Below are 18,441 nucleotides of genomic sequence, written 5' to 3' on the forward strand. Positions count from 1 at the left end.
TTATGAATTTGCTTGTCTATGTCTAAAAAAATTAGTGCACAGTAAGTAAAACCAATGTTTTATCCCTCCTTTCACTTGCATATATTATAGCTAGGGTACTATACCCAAGAAATACAAAATGTTTCCTTCCTGAGTAAATGTAACTTGAAAATCTCTGACCTAAATCTTGGCCTAAATAATTGACACTGGGGCATTTGCAATGACAGAAGCTCAGAAGTAAAGTTTTTTTCTGTAAATAAGTAGCTGACTGTTTTTCTTAAGTACTGAGTGTCTTCACTGCTTACCTGTTTTTGTTTTTTTTCTGCTAAAAAGATGCATGATTCATCTGCCTTAAATAAAATACCTTCAAGTTGTGTCTCAAAGTCTGAGCCAGTCACTCCATGTACTTATTATAATCTCTGGGGAGAAATAAATACATTGAAAAGAAAATTAATTCAATCTTAGGACAAGAAAAGCCCAGTCAATCAGATTATTATGTATAAGAAGCTATTTTTTTTTTCTTTAGAAACAATAGAACCAATAGAAATATCCTTAAGTAACTTTATCAGATATGGACATCAGCCTTTTAGATACATAAATGTCAGCTTAGTAGTAAATCTAGATTTAGAGCTGATTTCCACTGAAGACCACAAAATGGAAAATCACATGCTATATTTTTTAAATTTTTTCGGTGTTACAAACTTTCCCTGATTTAAGTATCCTCTTTTTAATGACATCTTTCCATGTTCATAATAACAATAATACTACTCATCTATTAATATTTCTGCTCTGAGGCAGCTTAATGCAAGCAGCTCAAATTCATATTCATCTAACTCAATTAAAATCCCAAGCTACTCTTGTTTTTACTCAGATTTTTACTGATACAGGATTTTAGAAATCTTTTCCCTGGTCATTAAACCTTATCATTAAAGTATTTTTCATAAATAATTCTCATTTATGAACTTCAAAACACAAAGGAAAGGGAATTCCAGAATCACCAGCCTAACACAACCACAATGACCCTAAACCATATCTTCAGGTGTCATACCCGGACGCCTCTTGAACCGTTCTGGAGACAGTGAATATTTGATTCTTCAGCACAGAAAGGTACTGTAGAAAATCAGACACTTATATAAGAGCTCTGCTGCAGGATGGGTTAAAACTTGGTTGGACGATTCAAGAGATTTCAAAAAATTGTTATAAAAGATATTATAAACTTACAAAATATATATTTTTGTCAGCAGAATTGCACATGAAACATTGACAGAACTTGTGTGATTGTGTAACCATTATACTCTTGGAAAACAATGGGAAACTGTTTGATTTTTAAGAGCATTTTCCTTTTTTTATTTTGTAAACAGAACAGTAGTATTCTAAAAGGATATATCTGAGTGTATGAAGATGTAAAAACAGTACTGATAATTGGATAGCAGCAAAAGAATATCCACAATTAAATGTTGAAGTACAAGTTATATTGCCTTTTTCTTTAAGTATATCACTGAGTCAATTAAATGGCATACCATGCTTTATATTTCAAAAAAGAATAAAAAGAATAGTGGCACTGTTCATTCTGTTTTTTAAAAAAAATTATTGGAGAGCAGAACCAAAAGTCAGATCTGCTCATGTAGTTCTTAATCTTTCAGCCAAGTAAAAGCTATAAAATTATTTTTCTTTATTTCTCAGTTATTTTAACCATTTTACTACTAGTGAAGTTTCTCCCCTTTTGCCACAATCACGCTTTTTCTTAGTATCAAATGAACTCTCAGGGGTGTAGGACATTCTTCTGTGTATATACAAATCATAGAATTCTGTTCCTTGCAGTATAACATCCTCTGTGAACAGAAAAACATACTCTTTAGTACTTGGAAGTTATATTTGAAAATTACTAATAAAAATGTATCTAAAATTATAGCACTTCATCACACATCTTCTAGTTTCTTTTTATCTAATATACTCTATACGGATTTTCCCTTTAATTTCAATTCTCCAAAAATAGCAATGCATATTTCTTCCAGAAATACAAAACTGCAAACTACATACATTGTGATACTTCTTGAATGGAATAATAGAAGCAGCGGATCAAAATGTAATGTTACTATTTTATAGATATGCTAGCTTCTTTTATAGTTATAGACAAAGGTAATAGAAATTGTATCTTAATATCCAAGTTTTCTTAAAATTGAAAAGGGGATGAATACTCTCATAAGCCAAATGAAAATGAAGTTCTGTTAGAATGAAGAGTGTGGACTGAATATAGAATAGATTCCCTAGAAAATTATAGTATAGACCCATTATATATTGCACTGACTGTAAAACACACACTTGAAATGGAATGTAGGAACATATGAATGAATTTTCTATTCAAATACAAGAATAAAATCACATTTAACACTAGTATTTGGAAAGTTTTTAAGGTTTTCTGAAAATTTTATGATAAATAGAAGGGACAGGTTTAGTCACAGGAAAAATGAGAATCGGTTTATAGCATAGTAAGGTGACTTTTTTTATTATTACAAAGCAAATCACAGCATATGTTAAATTTAAAAAAACAAACCAAAACCCAAAAATGCCTTCAAAATATTTTTACATGAATTGTAATAACTTCTTTTGTTGTTCTTTATAAAAGAAGGAAAAAAAAAAGAAGGGATGAAGTCATTCATACAGATAAGCATCCATATGTGCCTATGTAGAGAAATGCAGGCTGGTTTGTAGGCTTCTGAACTATTTTTTGTGCATGTGTAGTAAGAATCTGTACAGTTAGGAATGCTTTATTTTTGCAAACATTTATATTTTTCTCTACTCTAAGTGGTTAAAATTTAAAATGGCAGAATTCAAAGCCCATAAGAACATGTGTGAAAAACCCCGCGATGTCTGCAACACAATAGATTATTTTAAGGTCTGAAAACAGTAGTAGATGAATTTGAGGACAGAAGGAAGAGGTCTTTGTAGATAATAAGCATCTTTCTGATCCAATCTGTCTGCCAAAAAGTATGACCTCAATTTTAAACAGCAGATTAAAGAAGGGGAATTAAATGTTCTGAGCATCTCTGACATTTTGAAAGTGAATATTTAATTTATAATTTACTGGAAAATAATCAGAAAAATTAGTAATTTTATTAATTAGTAATAAAAGTTAGTGACTGTAGACAAAAAGCTGGTTTAAGGGTTACACTGATGTACTGTAATATGAAAGAAAAAATATGAGGAGTGGGTCATGGTGAATGCTTAACTCAGCTCTCGAGCAAAATGTTTGTAGATGGATGCCCAACTGCTTGAGGGCTTGGCAGACATAGAGACAAAACCCAGATAATATTGCTATGCACAGATGTGTGAAATAAGTATAAAATAGGCAATATTTAGTGCCTGTGTTGGGTATATCCATAAATTGCTTCATCATTGAATACTTATTCCACAGATGATGCAAATCCTCTTTGGAAAAACACTGGAAGCCTCAACCATCAGTAGATGAGCTGCTAGGCCTGGGTCTTCCCTGCTGCTGCCCTGCAGGATTTTCCCAGGGCTTCCGTTTGCTTCGAGATTTGTGTGCATACAGAATAAAGAACACTAATTTCAGCATTCTTGTTCTTTTCTGAATGTAATCCATTTGTGATACATCACATATGTGGTGACAATGGAGAGTAAAAAGCACAGTAATTCAGACACTACAATAGGTAAAATGCCAAGAGTTTCAGAGTGCTTACTTTGAAGCGCACAAAGCAAAGAAGTAAAGAAAAAGTTAATATTGATTTGTTTTCTGAATGAATCACAGGGTGAAGTCTCAGTGTGCATGTGAGCAGCTACCTAATGAGAACTTTGGTTTCATACTAGGGGAAGCTGCAGAGGGTTCATCTGGAGAAGATACTAAATCTAAAAATTATGAAAATGTATGAAGAGCAAGCAAGATAAATGAGGAGAAGGTATTTGGTGGAATAATCTATTGGGATATATAAGTGAAGTGACTGCCACTTGATGGTGCTGACAAAGTAGAAAAAAAATTGTACAAAAGACTAGCTAAAAGAAAAAATTAAAAAATACAAAGGAAAGCTTTCAAAGAATTACTGGAAAAATACAAAAGACTAGGAAATATTAGTTACAAGATCTTCCAAAGTAGAAGAAGAAGAAGGAAAATCAAAATCAATTGCAGATGAATTTTAATTGGGCAGGATGGTTTCCATGATCAGACTAAGGGTCAGTTTTAGTGAAATGAAAATCTGCTTATGTGGAAGACAGTCAAGTGTTACAGGCTGTTTTTCAGTGTTGTGAAACAAAGCACAACAGGGATAAATCTGGGGAGGAGACAAGGAGATATCAGCAATTATAGAGAATCATTTAAATGGTTTAATAAACAGTAGTAATTTGACAATGATTACTCTGGGGCAATTTTTCTTGTCTACTGGAAAACAGAGAAGATGAATTGTTCATGTAATGCACATATTTCATCAAAAGGGAGAAAATAAATCCAATAAAATAAAACCAAGAAGAATGTAAGTGGAATAAAAAAAACACAAGTGCAATACATTTTCCTAAATTAAATAGTAGCTTCATTACAAAGGCAGCTTTACAAAGATTCAAAATTTTAAAACTATATTTTATGCAAACAATTATGTAATTAAGTGCATTTTATTGTTAATTTACAAATTATTATTTTGTAATATAACCAACATTGTTTATAAATTCAAAATAAAATCTTCTGAACTGTCTTGACTCATGTCAGATACATTAGAACCAGTAGCTTCTCATTTGCAACTGTGTGGTACTGGTAACAGCTACATTGTCCCCTCAGACAGGAAAATTTCACCCTTTGGAGTTATAATTTACCAAAATACATTCTTCCAATTTCAAACGGAAATTCTAATGGAAAATTTCTAAGTTCATCCATATTTCATGCTATTGCAGAATTATAAAAATTTGATTCTAATGATTTTAATTGAACTTTCCACAAATTATTATTCTATTCAGATAAGGAGAATACAATAAAATCTTTCCGATCCACCAGAATAAAATGCAACTAAAAACTAGTTGTGCATAGTGTCAATAAATAATACCTCAAGAGGAATTTTTTTAATGCACTTGCATTTTATACTTTTGTACAGTCTTTTTTTAGTATATATGTACAAGTATGTGACATACTTGCTATGGAATACATTTATGATTTATATTTTTACCTGACTATTAATACTAATTAGATTCTGACAGATATAATTAAAATCCTTTGAAGTGCTAGTAATTTCACCAATAGTAATCATTGGTAAGTATCTGAAAATAACATTGGTTTTATTTATTAAAAGATACATTGAATTGCCTTAAAAAATATTGCTGATTATTTTAATGCATTACAGATTCTGATGTATTAGAAAAATCTGAGAGACTTGGAATTTTCCTGGATGGAAAAGAGTAGACTTGAGTAGACTTAGGGGAACTGAACAGATTTTGTGAAATATTTCATGGAGGGAAGTTAAGGAAACAGAGCCAGACTCTTCTCATTGGTATTCATTCAGTAAAAGGAAAGGAGGTAAAGGGCAAAAATTGAATTTCAAGAAACTCTGTTTAAACATAAAAAAATAGTTTGTTCCTTGTAAGGGTGATCAAACAATGAGACTGCTTTCCCCTAGAGGATTTGTATCCTGCTAATAGCAACATTCTCTTTATGTTGTGGTGTGAGAGAGATAAAAAATTATTTTGAAGGCAAATGTCATTAATGTCATAAATTCTTAATATCTATGTTTAAATTACATCGAAATTTTTATGGGTAGTAATATGGGATACACCAAAGATGGCTGAAGCTAAGTTATACATAAACCTTTCTCTGTTGAATAAGCCAATTTTGCAGATAAATAAATACAGCACATTTAGACACCACTTATCAAGAGAATAATTTTATTCTAGAGATATTTTGGTAAGAGTACCTGTGTTTTAAAATAAACATCAGTATTTCATTTAAATTATTTTGTGGTATGTATATTATACAAATATTCCTTATCTTGTTTATTTCACATCTAAATTCTCATACAGATTTCTAGCTTTTTTCCCTTTCCCCTTTCCACTGACAATATTAATATGTAACATGCGCTTGACATGGAAATATTACCAAGACAGTGAGAGAACTGGTTACTGTGAAATGGCGAAGTTTGAGCAAGCTATAGCCAAAGAGAAAAAACCCCAAACATTTCAACACTAATTAGCAAACTGAGTGCTAATGATTGAATAAAACCTTGTCTTTGATTTCTCAGTTAGATTGTTGTGATTTATACATTCATTTACTACTTGGTCTGTATTATTTAGCTCACAAAAGCTAAATGTGGGCAAACTGGCCTGTGTCGCCATGCAACAAACCTATCCTTATATTTTAAGAAATTAAAATAGCTATAAAAATTTCAGACTCAGGTACCTGAAAATGAAGGAAATAAAAGTACAAAAGGCTAAGGTATTTGATATCTTAATACATAAAGGATTATTTACAACCACAAAAGCTTTTTAAACTCAACTTTTCCACAATTATTTTGTCAGTTGGAAACACCCCTAGCATGAATCTCTTTCCTTCATTTAGTTCCTTCCCAAAACAGTTTCCCGTTGTCCTTTATTCATCAATCCTGCTCTCTATGAATCTTAATTGCACACAGCAGAGCATCACTTACTCACAGACTCCCCCAAAAATATTTAAATGTTTAGACACAGCTAGATAATGTTTTAACCCAGATCTTTACACAATGAAAGGAAATATAATTAAGTGTGGGAGGAAAGTTATTTAAGGGAAGCAACAGGTCTTATTGGAAAGCAAAAATATTTATGATCAATTCAATATGATTGCATGTCTACATTTGTATATCATAATTGTCGTGTGAGGGAAATATTAAAAAATTACTTTGTCTTAAATCTTGGCTTGGTTCTACAAAGCATCATGCTTATAACTGATGTCTCAGCACATCCTGCCATGTAAGAGGACTGGAGTGATTTGCCTACAGTCATCATGACAAATGTTGTCTTATCTCATGCTTGCCTAGTACACATGACCCTCCACTATACTGTTTATTCATTCAATACTATACAAATTAATATGATTTCTATAGGTCATAGATAAGAATGCATTCACAATATTCTCACTAAATGAGTTTTTATGAAGTTTTATTTCAGGTTTCATCTTTTTAGCACTAAAATTCTCACCATATCTTTTCATGTGTGAAAGAATCTTACTTCTGCAAGTATAAAACACATACACTGTCATTGCCATAGAGCTTATTCCAATGAATCAACACACTCTGCAAAAGCTGTGTCTTTGACATGTGAAAACAATTTTTCCAAGACGTGTCCAAAAATATACTATGGATAACTCTATTTTGCAGAGAAGGTATGCAGCTCATAGATGTTGTCTATATAAATTTGCATATGTAAAGTTGGCGAAAAAAAAATCTGAAAGTGAAATGCTGCTAAAGCCAAGAAAAGGAATCATATGTCTCAGCTACTTCCATTTTCCTGGAGTAACAGTCTTAACAAGATTATGAAACACTTTAATTCATTAATCCCATACTGAGTCTTGTGCATAGTTAATATTCAGATTTTTTCTGTATAAGATAATGCTACTTTTGCATGTTCTATGCTTCTTTTGCATGTTTGGAAGGAAGAAATTTCTCCCCACTCTGAGGAGAAACCATCAAACATCATTTATGTTCTGTGGTGACTATTGCAATTCTATCTACAGTCAGTATTGATAACCTGTAAACAACCTTTCAAGTTCATCTGGCAGCTCTCTAATAGATTAAGACTGCATTTTATAAAGCATCTGTGTATGGGATTCAGCCTGAAGACCCCACAGGTTATGTATACCAAACAATGGGCTGAATATATTGTTGCTCACCTGTGTTTATGTCAATAAACAGGCACTTATTGAAGCAAGACTAAAGTCACTAAGCTGTCCTGAATGATTTCTTTCACTTCTGTCAATGTTATATGTACCACAGAGGAAAGTAAAAGATAAAACCTATAAATAATTTATGCGAAGACATTCTAAACCTGCTAATATTGCCATATTAAATCCTATATGCTTCTTTCATATAGTATAAAATCATAGGATGCTTAAAAACACTATTCTACATCAGCAGCCCACAAGGAACTCAGCTAGGCTGAGCCTAACTGGCCTCTGGATGCTGCTGTTGCCTCAGAGAAAAGTAGCTGTAAACTCATTAAATTGGCTGCTGATCCTATAATTCATGCCAACAGTAAACTTCAGAACTAATTTTTGCAGGACTTTTTCTTGGTTTTACTGACCTTAATATTTTAGTTGCCACAGGTTTTGAGAGCATGCATATAGTCTGTGCCGAAGGTAGAGCTATTTATTAGCCACCAATTTTTTCAACAGCTAGAACTATGCCACCTTTGACTTTCTACTGGATTTGATAGCTTTTGTTGAGGAAGACAATATCTGTTCCTTGAGCTGTACACTTAAATAAAAAGAACATAATCTATTTTTCCTGAAATCAGACATCATGTTCAAAGGATAAATTCTCTGTTTTATTTATTTGACACTTATTTCCTCTATTTCTACTACAATAAATGCCACATTATTATCTATTAAGATTAATGACTATAAATGTAGCATGTAAATCTTGTGTGATGGAATAAACCATCTATTTTTTGCGGTATGACTCTATCAGTATCTGGGATGTTATTAATTGAGATATATGACTGAATGTGATGTGATCAAAGTTTCTGCTTTTCCTGTTATTATGATACTGCACTGTACTACACATTGTGCTTAGTTCTCTTCCTATAATAATTAATCAAAAGACTTTGTTCTGCAATAGCCATAAAAGAACATGATCAAGAATCTTAATTGTATCAAACCAAAGTTGGAACAGGTCAAATATTTTTCCTAACAAGTCTGTACTTAGTTCAGAAGAAGGAAGATTCTTCAGTTACGCTAACAAAACCCATATATATATATATATATGTATACATATATACACACACATAAAACCTAGTGCTGCTGTTAGTAGAAAAAGAGAGAAACAAAAGAGTTCTGCCTAGAAAAAGCACATAAAATTACATGTTAAGGGTTTTTTCCTCCATGAACATTGGAAAACAGGACTCCTACTCCATTTCTACTTTTCTACTAATGGCTGACCTTTTTTATTTAATCATCAAATGGGTTAAAGAACAACAAATACAATCTTCTCAACAGCTCTTCTTATCAAGTCTGGTTCCACCTCCAAACCAAATTTGGGTTGTGCGAGGTTTTACCTGAACTGTCCCTTTTTGAGGTAGACAACCAGCAGTTTCTCTCCTGCTTGCATTAAAATTAACTGAAAAAGTCAAGTCAAGCAGAGCTTTGACATAACATATCACAAGAAAGAAAAAGAACAATTTTTTCCAGAGGAAAGAAACACTGAGTAAACAGACGTCAGTAGCCGAAAAAAGTATACTCATTGTATATTTACCATGAAATTCTGCTTTATCCCTCTTAACTGTAGAGAGGATAACAAGGATAACAATCTAGTTCAGCTCATTAATACATGTAATTTTTAACCTCATGACTTGTGATAAATGGAGCTTTAATTTGTATTTAATGCAGAATTCAATCTAGAACAGAGTGAGATTGATGAGAAATTAATCAATCAATCAAATCTTGGTCAGAGACAAAGCACTAAAGAAAGGAAATTGACAGTTAATATATCCATTTTAGGTTAAAAAAAAGAATCTAATTAGCTTTCATAACAACTGATAAATCCTAAGAAAAGCAATTCCCCCACATCAGTTTCTGGGCTTGGGTGTATTTTTTATGTTGTCTGTTTCATTGCGCAAGCACAACACTAACAAATAAGGCACTGAATATTTTTGGGTGTTATGCATTTCCTGAAAGGACTGGGAAAGCAATAAATGACTTTGGGAAATAGAGAGATGCCACTCCCTCTTTGTGTCTACTCCTCTCTGTCTCTCCCAGTAATAGTATCTGAAGCACCAAGGAGTTAGCTACTCTTCTGTCAAAGAACAAGTGTTAAATAGGATCAAGAAAACCCCACAATAAAGCAGAGGAAAGCAATAGATCTTCCAAAATATGTTTACTTATTAGAAAAAGGCTGTTCTTAATGCAATTTGTTTTTAAAGGAAAAGGTAAAAACTAAGGAGTGGCAGGTAGTAGAGTGTTTCTGGCACCTGACTTTACTTTGTCATTACTAACATGTTCTTCCCAGATTTATTTGAATTACTAAATAATAATGATATTTAAAACAAACAAACAAACATGCATCCCCCCTGCCCAGCTATTTACTGACAAGAAAGGAAGAAGAAAAAAAAATTATCAGGGGGTTTTTGGTGATTATCTATGTACAAAGGTTAATCATAGCATCACATTATAGTTTGGGTTGGAAGGGATTTAAAAGATCATGTGGTTCCTACCACTCCCACAACAGGCAGGGACAACTTCCATTAGACCAGATTATTCAAAGCCCCATCCAACCTGGCTTTGAGCACTCTCAATGAAAGGGCAACCACTGCTTTTTTTGGCAACCTGTTCCAATGCCTCACCATTTTCACAGGAAAGAAGCTCTTCCTACTATCTCATTAAACCCTACCTTCTTTCCATTTAAAGCTATTATCCCTTGCCCTATCACTAAATGCCCTTGTAACAATTACCTGTTCATTTTCTTGTAGGCTTTGCAGGTAGTGCAAGGCCACCAGGGCACTTTCTCTTCTCTAGACTAGAAAACACAAGCTGTCTCAGCCTTTCCTCATTGCAGACATGTTCCATTTCTCTAATAATACTCATTGCCCTGAATTGAGACAAATCTCTTACCACTTTCTTTTAAAATATATTATATCTATAGATAGATATAGATATAGATAATAACTATATAATAACTAGATATAGATAATAACTATAGATATAGAGTAGCTGTATATATAGCTGTAGAGATAGATAGATAGATAGATAGATAGATAGATAGATAGATAGATATAATCACCGATTTTCAGGTAAAGAAGCAGCATGTACAGAAATAAAAATAATGGCCATAGGCCAGCTATGAGTATGGATTATATGCTAAATGGATTATTCATTCCTTTTCAAACTCTATCAGCCAGGAAGCTATGAAAATGAACAATATGCTTACTAGAGCCTGGAAATAAAAACTGTTGTATAGGGTCAGTTAGGTTTGATCTCTTAGTACTTTTAATTCAAGCACACTTTCCAGGTTTTTAGCTCTAGACTTCCTTATGAAGAATATCCAAAAATTTAAATACTTCATTGCCACACTGCATATTTGTTCATAAAGTGAATCCTATAACTCGGTTCATGAATTCTGCTGCACTACCATCACAGATGGGAAAAACTAATGTCATTCTTCTATTAATACTTTCATGTGGAACAAGATTTTATTCTCTGAGCTTCTGCAGTAACATAAGAGAAAAAATATTTCTTGCTTTTCATTGTATATGACTTGGTTTCCTTTCATTATGACTGAAAACACTTCCAAATTTAAATTTTTAAGGTGTTATTTCTTTTTCATGTAATTTGGTTTGAATTAAGTTTTTTGCTTAGATTATGCTATTATTCAGAAAAATATGTGGAAGGATGATAGGAAATTTGAGAAGATTTTTTTGAATTAATTAAGAGTACTTTTACCCTCTCTTATTAATTGAAGATTAAGTAAGGAAATTATAAAGTTACAGAGTGCAGTTTGAACAGTTGCATAGACAGCATTAATAGCAAAGAGATTCAGTTACTCTGAAATGTGAAGGAAGAAAATAATTTAAGGCAGCTTTAAGGGAATGATGTGAAAAGTTTCAGATGTAATTGGAAAAAGCAATTACAGATAGCAACTCTTCTATTGTTTCAGTGGAATGACCTTCTAATTTTCTTATTTATTCATGCTGAATCATTATTAATGTGTTTATTTTCCAAGGATTTAGAGACCGATCTTCATTTCTAAGGAGAGAATGTTGAAATGGGAGATCATACAATAATAAGAAAGCCATATGTCTGACCAAAAAAAAAAAAAAAAAAAAAAAAAAAAACCACCAAAAAACACATAAACCTTGGGAAAATAGAAGAATGATGCCCTTTTCCTTCCTCAATGCCCTTAATGGTAATTTCCTGATTTCCATGCAACTGATAAAATAGGAAAGAAGTTAAAGAAGGGATAACATCTTTTAAAACTTTTTTATCACTGATAATTAATGGAAAGGAGTATCAAATGATTTAGAGTTACTTGATTCATAAAATTCTCCTAATAACTATACCTGGCATTTGAAACACTCCCAAATTATTTTTCATAAGAATGCTTACATAAAGACTTTAACAGATTAAAAAGCAGACTTTCAAAATTTTGCGTTCCTTATCAGAGTTCAGTAATGACATATTTCTGCAAGAAGGATTTATAATACAAATGTTCCTTTTTATCTTTCACCACACATAAAATATAACTTTCTAATATTATTGCTAAAACTATGTTGGCATGAAATTCTTTTGAAGACAAGACAGGTGTAGTTTTTACTTAAGAGGTTGTAGAAATGAATTATGGATTTTTTTTTTTTCATGCATGTTTATAAAAGAAAATTAAAAACTAGAGCTGTCTTAGTCAAAAAATAGCCTTTGTAATGTCATTATCCTCAAAGAAATATCTATAATAGTTCAAAAGAATTATCCCTTTAAATGGATATAATGTTTTGATAACTACCAAAAAAAAATTCAAAAGGAGGGGATGCTTAGATGTTACTGAAGCTTGGTGCACTTGAAATACCTTCATGAGGATGGCAGGTAAGTCTGTGAAAGATGAGATCAGCTGAAGTCATGATGGAATCCAGGGAAAATATTGCAGAGATTAAAAAATCACAATAAATATGAATATTAAGGCAATTGAATCCCACCCAGAGAGGCTACCTCAAATATAGATGTCTGATTTTAGTGAGTTGAGTTTCATTCCTTTTGCCCTTACTAATTAAGTTGTGTGTGAGGGTTTTTTTGTCTGTCTGTGGGTTTTTGTTTATATGAGTTTTTGTTTGTTGTTTGCTTGTTTGTTTTTATTTCCCTTTTTAAAGAACTCCTCAGTTTAGATATTATCGGAATCAAGTACTCATTCTGGTCAAATGGACAACTACTCTGAGGGAATTACTACTGACTGTTTTTGAGTTATTAACACTCAGTTACTGAGAGTTAAATACAACATCATCCAAAGTATGTTTCTACAGTTATCACAAGAAAAAAAGGGACAATATGATTTAAATGAAAAAAAAAAATCCAAACAAGAAAACCGACAAACTCCATAAAACTCTATAAACATCTATGCCTTGAAATATTCAAGTTCTAATGTAATTGTGTAGAGATTACCTTCATTAGTTTGCCACAAGATGTCAATGTATCTATGATTAAAGTATGAAATCTGCAAGTTTTCTGCAGAACCTAAAAACACATATAACCGTCCTTATAGGTAGTTCTGCAAAAGCTCTACCAAAGGTATGACTGAAATATAAAATTGAACCTTCATCAAAGCAACGTGGGTGGGCCTAATGGCTTAGTACAAGACTGAGAAAACCTTTATTAATCTTGTCATGAGTTTGGAGATATAAAATAGTTTCCAAAACTGCAGTGTGAATTCCTCAGACTATCACTAAGCTATAGGTGTAGCATTTTCCTTGAACCATAGTATCTTGACTAAAGATCTGTTCTGGAAGTGTCATGACTTTACTTGGAAGGAAAGGTACACCCTGATATTGCTATGAACTGATTTGGTTGACAGCCTATGTCAACACCTGGATACAAGCCCACACAGTGACAGAGACTGGGAAAACATTGTCACATAGATATCCAAGCTTACAGAAGTAAAGGTGAGGAGTGAATGTCCAGCCTCCCCAGATCCCAACACAGACACTGGAGGGAGTGGATATTATGTTTCCCCAGGCTGGGCCATGCTCACATACTGTGTTGTTACTGGAGCTTGTCTCAATCATGAGGAATTTGTTTTGTATGTGTTCAGGTGTATATGAGGGTGTGACAGGACTTGTGCAGTTTTCCTGACACAGAACATCTCCCATTTGTCCCATGTGTCATGTTTAATTTTCTTTCCCCTACAGTGACAAGGGGTAAGTAAACAAGAGTGTTTCTGAGCATGTTTCCGTGTTATCTGTACATAGAACATATACAATCTGGAATTTGAACAAAGCTAAAATTGCAAAAGAAAAAATTATACCTATTTGTCAATGATAGTGATGATGCTCTGTGCTAGGAAAAATGAGCAAAATGAGAGAAAATGGAAAGAAGTTAAGATTGATTTTGGGGATTTTATCTGAGAAAGTACAGAAAACTTCAAAATATTAGATATCACATATGCATATATGAAAAAACAAATATAGTCCAGTTTAGGGGAAAAAAGAAGAAGAACTCATATGCATGAAGATGCTCTTATTTGATTATCATATAAGAAAGTTACTTTTCCTTGTTTGATCAAAATGGTAAAACCTGACAAATGCCAGTGGTAAAACCTGATTTCCTCTGGAACCATAGCCACGTACTTCTTATTTATTTTGTTTGTATTCAGTTTCCCTCCTTTTTTTAATGTAATATATATCTTTCCTCATTTTATTGGTTTCTATGACCAAATAACAGCACATGCTGTGACTTGCACATTTTTACAGGAAAAAAATTACTTTTTTCAGTAGTTTCCTTTTGTAACTATTTTATATTGGCCATTGACTGAATGAAATCTTTTGTCTTTGAATGTTCTACTACTTGAACTACTTTACCTACTTCTGAAGAGTTATTTAGGGTTTGAAGAAATACTTAAGAGATGTAGTAGACAGAGTGATTGCATGCAATTTGTAATTTACTCCTGAAATTAAACAGTTTATATAACAATCCATTTGTTCATCATAAAAAGTTAATTCTTTTAGACTGTTATCTCATGTTGTCATTGGGGTCCAGCAAAGTTTAAGGTATGATTTTTATCTGAAGTGTTTCAAAATGCTCTCTTGGTTTTATTATTCATGATTGGCTTGATTTTCTCTTTGCTTTCCTTTCATGTAAGCTCAATAATATAATTTTCTGGCCTACTTATTTCTTCAGATTTCTGGATCCTGGTTCATATATGCAAATTAACGCACCCACAAAATTGGAACGAAAAAGTTTAAGAAATTTGCAACTAACAATCATTATTAATATATTTATTGTTATAATAATTAACATTTTTATTTCTTTTACTTTTTAAAGATAATGTAATGCTTTCTGACTGCATTAGCAAGCAGTTGTACTGAAGGCTTCTGTATAGTCTGGCACAATTATTTTGAAGGTTATGGAAATTCAAACTGTTTGGAATTAGCATTGGCTGTACCTTAGCCCACCTCACTCCATATTCATTGATCTACAGCATGAAGCATCCTGAACTGAAAGCACTCGCAAATAAACTTCAGGGACCATGTGGAACAACACAGCAAATGTATTCATTGTTTCCCTTTTATTTGGATTTTCAGTCAATGTGATTTGAGATATGATACATTTTCTGTCCGTAAATGCTAGTAGTTTAGATTTTGGATGTAAGAAGCAAGATCAGACCAACACAGTTCTGCACCCGAAAACCATTAGGCAACACTTCGGTTCCTGGATGTAAGATAAATTGCACTTGAAATCCTATATCTCCCCAAGTTTATACTACTTACCTTTTCTTTGGCTCTTTCTTTCTACTTAGTTTTGTTGTTTGCTTGCTTTTTCAATGTCAGAAAAGAATATTAGCTGCCTGAAGTTCGTCATTCTCTGCTGTATACCACCATTTGCAGACCACTAGTTTAGGCACTAAGATGGTTATTTCACATCTACAACCATTTAGATTTAACAAATGAGTAAGACAGATATATAAGTTTGTTGTGGTTTATCACTGATGAATTTAGAGAATGAAATTCCATAGTAGCCTTATTACTCTGGCTGAGTTCCTTGAAGGGAAAAGCTATTAACCTGTTGACCCTTAATCACATTTTTGATCTCTTGAATTTGTAGGAAGTTTCTTCTACACCCAGCTTTGCGGCACATGGAATTGGTTCATTGAAATTGCCAAGTGACATAGAAAAGGGACATTTATAACTATTGATTTGTTTGTGCTTTTGTTTCTGAACAGGACAACTTGTCAGAGAATTTATTCAATAACCTAATGGCATCAAAGCAGGCATCCCTCACCTACATTCTTCTTACCTTCTCTTTATATGTAGAGCATGCTGCCAGTTGGTACGGAATATCCCTTGTGTGTCAGCTATTCCAGCTGTGTCCCTTCCCAACACCTTGTGCACCCCTAGCCTCCTCACTGGTGGGAAGTGGTGAGGAGGAGAAAAGGCCTGGGGTCTCTGTAAGTACCTCTCAACAACCACAAAAACCTTTGTGTGTTAACAACATTGCAAAATTCCAAACCACATCTCCTTACTAGCTACTATAAAGAAAATAACCTTTACCCCAGCTAAACCCAGCACAGCAGGTTACATCACTGCCTATAAAGGTAAATCAATCCATTAAACAATGTTAACTTTTTCAGACATACTCACTGTACATCAAATTTCTTAACACACACACACACACACATATTTTGAAACATCTTGAAAAACAATGCAATCACACAGTAAAATTTGATACCCCTGAAAAGATTTCATGTTTTTGCTGAAATTTAAACAACTTTAAATTCTTTCTTTTTTGTTTCACATAAAATTATGTCCTAAAATTTCTGGAGCTTATAGTGCACAGAATTACCTTGTTATAAACACCAGCAAAACAAGTCCATTTTAAAATTTTCAAGTCTTAATGACAACCGTGGTGGAAACAATGACCTTTCAGGGTTTCAGAAGATCTATGATGACTCAAACTAGAGTGCTTTAGGTGCATTTTAAGCAGACTTAAAAAAAAAACTGAGGAAAAATTTATTCCTGAATGTCATTTGTGAAATTAATATTAGGAAACATTGAGAATGCTGATTTTAGAAGGTTTACTTGGAAAGCCAAGTGAATTGTTCTGTCTCTGGATACTGAGCTTGCCAGGTACACAAAGGTTCTTGTCTATAAATTTTGTCCAAGTTCATTCTATAAATTCCAGCAATATTTTCCAAACTGTCAGGATGCTTTATTTTTTTGCACTGTTTTTCAGGTAAGGCAAAGCCAAAAGCCTTGCTGGTATTAAATGAGAAAAAGTCCTTTTGTTAATATTATCTTTATGGAGCTCCTCCAAAGCTGAAAAGGGAAAAGAGACTTGTTAGAAAATGTTTCATGGATGCTTAAAATATAAAACTCATAAAGTATGGGTTTAAATCCTAGTCGCCCTTGAGCCTCAGGAAAACAGTGAACTGAACACTATATTCACTTAGAGATTTTTGCAAGAATTTAAACCAGCATCTTTTAAGAATATTTTAGAGCAAATATTCCCTTGAAAAAAAGTATTTGTATATAGGAAAAAAAAGTCTTTTTTATATCTTCTCACAATTCCTGTAAACAGGTTTTATCATTGACTATGTATACAGAACAAGCAGAAATCAGTGAGGAGTTACATTTACTGTATTTTTATTCAAGCATAAACTGTCTAGTGGAAAAGTGTTTTGCTTGACATCTTGAAAAATGCGAATTTTCCCCTACTTTGACAGTATAATTCTCAGTAATAGTGAAGCTGAAGTAGGTATCTTGGCAACAAAACCAACTCTTTGACAAACTCCATGATGGTTTCCCTGAAGGTTTTGTTCATGTGGTAGCACTTTTCAGTATTTAAAGCATCAGTATGTTGTTCATTGTCTGTCATCTTTGTTTGTATTTGATATCTAGCTTGAAAAAGCAGCAGGGATAGTAAATTCATTTGCTATGAAATCTCTTTGCTCACAGTAAATTAATTAGCTATGAGATTTACATATATATACACACATATATATACATATATACCTATATACACACATATATATATATATAATTATTTAGAACCTTAAAACCACATTAGAGAGAACTCTTGAGTATTCCCATAACTTTAACAAGGCAAAAGTCTGAGCAAAGCTAGGTAGTACTAGCTGAAAATAGCAATGTAGAGTCTGTAAGTTTTCAAGAAGCATCAAAGTTCATTTGCATTGCATTTTGCTCATTTGGTTGCTGTAACAGCTACCAAACTAGAATAATAAAAACTAGAAGCAATTTGAACACTTTTGCAAATCTGTCTTTCAGTAGTATAGAACATTTCATCAGCAAAGAATGTACAAGCAGCTGCAGTTACAGAAATTATGTAAAGTTGCCAGTAGCAAAGATCAAACACTTTGTAGTGACGGAATCAGAATACAACTAGGCCACTTTTTCAGGTACTGGCCTCAAATCTTGTCTCAAGATACAAATAGCAAGTTTATGTTAGGATGTTATCCGTCATTCAGTGAAAGATAGGCAAACTTTGATATGCCATACTAAAAAAATACTGTTGACTTCATAGAAATTCTCCCAAGACTTATTATATTCTGTCAAAATATCCTTTATTACTCTTTG

Source organism: Passer montanus, unplaced genomic scaffold, assembly GCF_014805655.1.
Source record: "Passer montanus isolate IOZ18808 unplaced genomic scaffold, ASM1480565v1 scaffold92, whole genome shotgun sequence".
Taxonomy (NCBI): Eukaryota; Metazoa; Chordata; class Aves; order Passeriformes; family Passeridae; genus Passer; species Passer montanus.